Below are 6,070 nucleotides of genomic sequence, written 5' to 3'. Positions count from 1 at the left end.
CAGTAACTGGTCTTTCTCTCGCTCTCTCTCTCTCGCTCTCTTTATTTGGTCGGCTAGCAGTGATGTTGATGGTTGGATACAGTACTGAATGAAAGTAACCTTCCAAAAACATTCAAATAGAAAGAAAGATGTCATGGAAGAGAATGAACAGGGGATGGAGAGGACGTTATATACAACTGTCTGGTCTACAAGCTTGCGTCCCTAAGGACACCCTATTTCCCTATGTAGTGCACTATATAGAGAATATGGTGCAATTTGGGATACATATCAAGTCTCCTTCTTATTGGTGGATAGAGCCTTGAAACATCCTATCACTTGCTGTGGGCCACAGACAGAGAACAGAGAGGGAGTGGGTGGAGACCCCATTAGACACCATGCATGAGTGTGTGGGTATGTAGCAGACAGGTCCACTGGTGCATGGTGCATTGTGTTACCATTGGTCACCTACACGTTGGCCCTTGTACAGTGAAGATTGGGAGTCACTCTCACCTTTCTTTAGCATTATTTTGTTTGTGTGTGTGTTTGTGTGTGCCCTCTCAGTACTGTTCTGCACTCTGTGTGTGTCCAGGTCACACTGTTTTAAGTATCCAATCACATTCAATCAGGAAGCTGGTAGACCTTGTTAAAGGACATTGTTCCTTTATTTATTAATATGTGACTTTGTTATTCTTATTATTAAAGCATAGGTTAATAATTGGTATTTTTTTAATAAGCATAAGCCTATGTCAAATCACATTACATGCTTGTAATAAAATAATGAAGAGTCATTTTCCAGAGTACAGTATGTCTACATACTCTCCTCTAAATCTAAACACAACTATTATTTGTCTTATTTTTTCTCTCTTCCTCATTCTCTTAATGTTCTTCTTCCTCCTCTATGTCTCTCTGACACTAAGGCTCTATCTCAATTAGTCTTTCCTAGATTCCTCTCCGATCTCCTCTCCTCCTCTCCTCCTATCTCCTCTCCTCCTCTCCTCCTATCTCCTCTCCTCCTTTCAACCCTATTAGAGAAGGTCCATGGTCCCTCCCCTAGGAATGTATTCTCCGATGTGTTTTGAGACAGAGTCTGTAATACCACTATTTCACCTCTATTGTGAGTTCATCTCTCACTTTAACCACTAGGTGGAATCATCACAACCATTCAGGACCTTATCCAACTATTAACATAATAACTGCGAGAGAGACTTTCACTTTCACTCTTTGTCTTTTTGTCTTTGTTTAATGATACATTCTCATTTCATTAAAACCTCCCCCCCCCCCCTAACAAAAAACAAAATATCCCCTGTACTGCATACTCACCTAACCCTCTACCCCACGATACATAACACCACACATCACAATAACCAAAACCTCACCACTTCTACAATCGTGTATCCAACCCATCTTCCCCAGCTATACAGAAAGCCCCCCGACACACCATATCTCCTGAGACATCTCCACACTTTTCATCATTTTATAGAACTCAAATTTCACCCTAAGGCGCGCAGAGACCATCCCATTAAATAATAGTAAAGGGTCTGTTATCCCCCCACCATTAACCCTGTTCCTCCTTGTTATCCAAATAGCCAACTTTGCCTGAGCAAACAGAAAATTCAACAACACACATTTGGCCTTCTCCTTATTTGAATACCTGTACACCATTATAAACGTCCCAACAGTAAACTCCACCCCCAACCTCTCACACAGACATTCCAACAGAGACATTAATGGCATTAACCTGGCGCACACAGAAAACACATGAATCACAGTTTCACTCATGACACAAAAGGACACCCCTGTCCAACTCCCAGTTCAACCCGTGCCCCCAGCTGTTAGTTGCCAGGGCTCCATGTAGAACCCTCCACTGGAGGTCCCCTGACCTCTTTGGTACTGGGAGTTTGTAGAGCCCCCTCCATCTAAAACCCACCATACTCTCCGCCACACATACCCCCTGCCACTGATGTGCCTTCACTCCTGTTATGTTCCTTAGCTTAACGCAGAGGTTGTAGAGGGCTTTACCTCCAAACCCCTCAAACTCCCCCAGGCTCGGAGTGTTAAAAAAGGTCCTCCAGACCCCCTTGCCAGTCCCCAGTCTCTGCCGTCACCTGCAGTGGCGGAAACATTGGTGGCCCCTCCCCCTTTTTCCCCTCAAACACCCCTCTTACCGGCTCAGACAGTGCTTCCTGGACTTCCCCCAGGAATCTCTCCAGCAGCCTAAGAGATGTTAGTCCTGTTTGTTCTGCTAGGACTTCCAGGGTTTTCCACCCCTCCTCTCCCAGCAGTCGCAGGTCACCCAGCCTTAGTAATCCCGCTGCCATCAGTCGCTTCTGCAGGGTGGCCGACTGAACCGATCTCAAAAGGATGGCGGGGATTGGAAGATAGGCTCCTCCCACACCCACCGACCAGGCTCCACACCCCCTTCACGTGTGGGCCTTAGCAGCTGCCAGGCCCTCAGCACCGCAGAGTAAAAATCAGAGAGACCTGCTGTACTCAGCCCCTCCAGCCTCATGAGGAATAGCTGCTGGTCCAACCCTAATCCGCCAGCTCTCCTACGAAACGCACATGCTGGCTCCCTCCATCCGACATCAGTATTGTACAGCAGTCTCTGAGCCGCCTTTAGTCGGAATGCAGACACCCTGCTCTCCAGTTCCACAAGGCCCTGTCCTCCTTCGTTTACAACACTGCCGCCCTCAGCCAGTGATTGCCTGACCAGAAAAAATCCACCAGCTTGCGTTGCCACAGTTTATGCCACAGGGAAGATGCCACCAGGTTGTTGATTATCAGCACCCTCCCTCTATATGACACTTTGGACAGGAGCCACCTCCACCTGGCCAGTCTTTACACCACTGCCTGTGACAGCCCCTCCAAGTTCTTCGTGACCCACCTCTCCGAACCCAGGTACACCCCCAAAATGTTAAGCCTTCACAACCCCACTGCAAACCCCTTGGAAGCAGAGGGGGGGCCCTATTCCCCCATGCCACACATAACAGAGCTTTGCTCTTGCCCCAGTTCACCTTAGCTGACGAAGCTCCCTCGTACACCTTCAGACTAGTCTCTAGTGACTGCATATCCTGCCCATCCCTGACCATCACAGAAATGTAATCTGCATACGCTGACATTGCTATGCCTGTCAACACACCCATGCCTGTCCAGCACACTCCCTGCAGTCACCTGCGTAGCAGGCCCAAAAAAGGCTTGATGGCTAGTGTATATAACTGCCCTGATAGATGGCATACTTGTCTAATGCCCCGCCTCACCCAGACTGGCCTACTGAGCCCCTCTCCCACCTTGACCATACATGACACCCCAGCATACAACATCTTCACACAGGTCAGAAACCTTTCCCCAAACCCAAACTCAGACATGACATTAAACAGACACTCATGGTCCACTCTATCAAAAGCCTTCTCTTGATCTAAAGAGACCAGTCCGAAGTTCACGTTAGAACCTCTCGACAAGTCCAACATGTCCCTGATTAAGAACAAGTTTCTGTGATTGAGCATCACGGTACACAATGTGTCTGGTCCTTGTGTACTATAGTGTCCAGATGGGACTTCAGTCTGTTAGCGAGGACCTTGACAAATATCTTGTAGTCCGTACACATCAATGCCACAGAGTCAGAGCCACCCAACGGCAGCTCATCGGCAACTCTCCTACCCCGACGTACTCATGCAACACACAAAAGTCCAGTCCAATTATTCCCCAGAATTTTTTATAAAACTCCACTGGGAGTCCATCAACCCCCGGTGCACGGCCGGGGGACATCTGGGTTACGGCCTCTGCCAGTTCATGGGAAAACAGGGGAATGTCCATTTCATCCCTCTGTGCCAGAGAGAGATTAGGGAGTTCTGCAAACAAAACCTGAGCACCCATAGGATCACACAGTTCTGCCCTATACAACAGTATAAAACCACTGTCCGCTCCCGCATCTCCCAACCACAGAGGTCATTCGACAGCCGTAGACAATGCATACCCTTGGCTTCACCGCTCTGTCTTTCCAAACCAAAGAAGAAGGAGATGGGAGCATCCAATCTCCTTGAGCATGGAGAACCTAGCTCTTACAAGTGCTCCCTTTGCTTTAACCTGGAAAAAACTGCCCAGGTCCCTACGAAGTTCAGCTAAATTAGCCTGGAGGCCTACATTGCCTTGCCCCACCAGCTCTACCTCCATCTCACTAATACTACACTCGAGTTCCCCCAATGCTCTCCTAGCTTCTGAGGATGAGAGAGCTGTATACTGTTGACAAAAAAACTGAATTTGGACTTTTACCACATCCCAACATTGACTCAGAGACTCATACTCCTCTCTTCACTGCCCCCCACCTTCCCAAAACATTCTAGAAACCTGAGCAAAAAGAGGAGAAATTGCCACCAACACACTGCTTACAAATATTCCACTAGCAATGAGCTTACCCAACAAATTTGCTCTTTTCATAAACACAACCACAGCTTTGTTCATTATTGATGCGGAATGTATAAATTCAGCTCCTACCTGTTCGCCAAACGCAAGCAGAACCTCCTCCACCTTAACTCCATTCTCAGGAACAACCTGAATCCATGCCGTAACGACAGCGTCTCCTCCACGCTAGTTTTCGGAGCCATCACGCACACCACACCGTTCAAACCCCAGGAAACTAAACCTTTGTCCTCTTCCTCCCTAACTTTGAAAATAATAAACAGTGGGTACCGCTAAAACAAACAGTGCGTTAACCCTCCACCATAGAAAAGGAAAATTGAAAGAAAAGACCAAGGAAATAATGAAGAAGAGAAGTCTGTTACTGTGTGTTATTCTTACACCACTTTCCCACAGATCCAGTTATGATTTTTGTAACATTTGTCATCATTCCATGTCTTTACAGCGTCATCTTGTCCATAGTATATCTCAACACAGTCCTCCTGCCCAGAGAACTGACCACCATCATCAGGCTGTCCTGCCCCCCAGTACCTAAACACAGAGAACCAGAGAGTCAGACACTGAGGTACAAACATCCTCCTCAATTATAGACATAGTCCTATGTTTTCTCAGCTTTAAAGCCACATTCTGTAAGATGAGCATACCATTATCAAGAGTGACCATCAACACACTTAATATTTCACTCTTTAAATTACATTTTCAGATGTAAATATTACCTGGTTTATATAATACATCTATAGTTCACATTGAATGACATTCGAGTCGAAACATACATTTTTATGAACATGATTGGAAGCAATATATCATTGTTGTTTTTTTTATCTCCATATCACAAGGCAAAATGGTCAAATCTCTCACCCTTTGGTCAATGATGTGCCGTCCACCCACTTCCAGGTCCCCTCAGAAACAGAGTCAGTCAGACCAATCCAGGCTCTCAGTTGGAGATTGAAGAGAAATGTCTGTTTTTGAGAAAGATAAAAAACGGTCACTTTTAATATATTTATAAGATACTGCCCACATATTAGTGTACTGATGAAAATTATACTTGCTCCACTTCTCTCTCTCTCTCTCTCTCTCTCTCTCTCTCTCTCTCTCCCACCTGTTCCTCAGTGCTCTTTATGATCACCAGGTCTGCTCCTCTTTCCAGACAGTCCTGTCTGCTCTCCTCCCAGGTTTTCTTCTCAGTAGAGAGGAAGTACAAACTGGAGTCAAAGTATCTCCATCCCCGCTGACAAAGTTGCTCTGTTGAAGAAAAACTTGAAAATTATACTTGCTCCTGAGTCTGTGAATAACTGTTTATGATGTTACACCCAGAATAAAAGGGAAATGTTAAAACAGGAAGATGATGAAAGAGTAACATTCGTGGTTGGGACATTTTCTTCTCCTGTTTATCTTTATATCTGATTCCTGAGTACTACGGACGTACTTATCAGGAGTCTAATGTACTGACCTCATGTTGTGTCTACTGTACTGACCTCATGTTGTGTCTACTGTACTGACCTCATGTTGTGTCTAATGTACTGACCTCATGTTGTGTCTAATGTACTGACCTCATGTTGTGTCTAATGTACTGACCTCATGTTGTGTCTAATGTACTGACCTCATGTTGTGTCTAATGTACTGACCTCATGTTGTGTCTAATGTACTGACCTCATGTTGTGTCTAATGTACTGACGTC

General features: G+C 45.8%; 1 long non-coding RNA gene across 1 annotated transcript; it reads right to left on the bottom strand.

Moving 5' to 3' along the window:
* Positions 1-4,101: 4,101 nt before the first annotated feature.
* On the bottom strand, positions 4,102-5,712 carry LOC121564812. Its single transcript, XR_006660202.1, has 3 exons — positions 5,492-5,712; positions 5,251-5,351; positions 4,102-4,923 (listed from the first exon to the last, which is right to left on the bottom strand). It is a non-coding gene; the product is annotated as an uncharacterized LOC121564812 (long non-coding RNA).
* Positions 5,713-6,070: the final 358 nt, after the last annotated feature.

The sequence above is a fragment of the Coregonus clupeaformis genome, unplaced genomic scaffold (assembly GCF_020615455.1).
Source record: "Coregonus clupeaformis isolate EN_2021a unplaced genomic scaffold, ASM2061545v1 scaf2391, whole genome shotgun sequence".
NCBI classification, from domain to species: Eukaryota; Metazoa; Chordata; class Actinopteri; order Salmoniformes; family Salmonidae; genus Coregonus; species Coregonus clupeaformis.
Note: the sequence above shows the minus strand (reverse complement) of the source record. Positions and strands in the feature narration are given on the sequence as shown.